Source organism: Opisthorchis viverrini (assembly GCF_000715545.1).
Source record: "Opisthorchis viverrini unplaced genomic scaffold opera_v5_65, whole genome shotgun sequence".
Taxonomy (NCBI): Eukaryota; Metazoa; Platyhelminthes; class Trematoda; order Opisthorchiida; family Opisthorchiidae; genus Opisthorchis; species Opisthorchis viverrini.
Genome location: NW_008751721.1, coordinates 794,649 through 795,734, shown reverse-complemented (window position 1 = coordinate 795,734; position 1,086 = coordinate 794,649).

Genomic DNA, 1,086 nt, shown 5'->3' with positions numbered 1-1,086 from the left:
GAAAAACATGTTTGCTAAGCTTTGTTCAAACATGGCATAAGTAAGAATTAGGTCTCCTTGGAGGCGGCGATACTCCAGGGGAAAAAGATCAAGAATATTGAGGCGCGTTCCGTAGTCCACGGATTTGAGACCGGCAACCATTTTCACAGTGGCTCGCTGGAAACGCTCAATGAGGGTGATGTCTTTCGTACGTTCTGAGTAGACAACTTGGTTGGCGTATTCCAGGGGTGGTCTGACGTAGGCCCCGTAGAGCATTTGGAAATCCATGCGAGTGATACGGGAGAAGGGGCGTCGGATCATCCGTAAAATGGCAAATGCCTTTTGGGCCGATTTCTCATGGTGTAGTGCGAAGGACAAGTTTGAGGAGACCCAGATGCCTAAATCTTTTTTGGCATCTATCCTCATGATGTTTTCTGGTCCCTTTTCACCATGCATAACAAAGGCATTCGCTGAATCCCCTCCAAACGACACATGGACGCACTTTTCATCATTCAGAGGAAGGTACCAGTCCAACGACCACTGCTTGGCAGCGTCTACATCCATTTGGAGGGCACTGGCATTGGAACTCCAGGATTTCAAGTCATCCGCAAAAAGTAAACATGGACTCGCAAGAACGTCCGTGAGGTCGTTCACGTAGATCAGAAACAGGAGTGGTCCCAAGACGGAGCCTTGAGGAACTCCAATGGAGAACGGCGCTGGAGAAGAGTATTTCAAGCCTATTCTCACTCGGAATGATTTGTCTGATAGGAACGCCTTGATCCAGCGAAGGATTTTCCCTTGAATTCCGTAAGACTCGAGTTTGTGGAGCAGCGGGACGTGTGGGACCCTATCAAATACTTTTGAGAAGTCAAAAAATATGGCATCCGATATGAGTCCTTCGTCCTTGGCTTGAGTTAAGCTGTCCATAAACACGAGCATGTTTGTCACGCAAGAACGGTTTGGGAGAAATCCGTGTTGAGCTGGAGATATCAAATTGCTGGAAGTAAGGTGATCTAGGATGGCTCGCTTCAGAATGCGTTCCATCACCTGGCACGGCACGCTAGTGGGGATTATAGGCCTATAGCTGCCAGGCGATAGTCGGTCAAC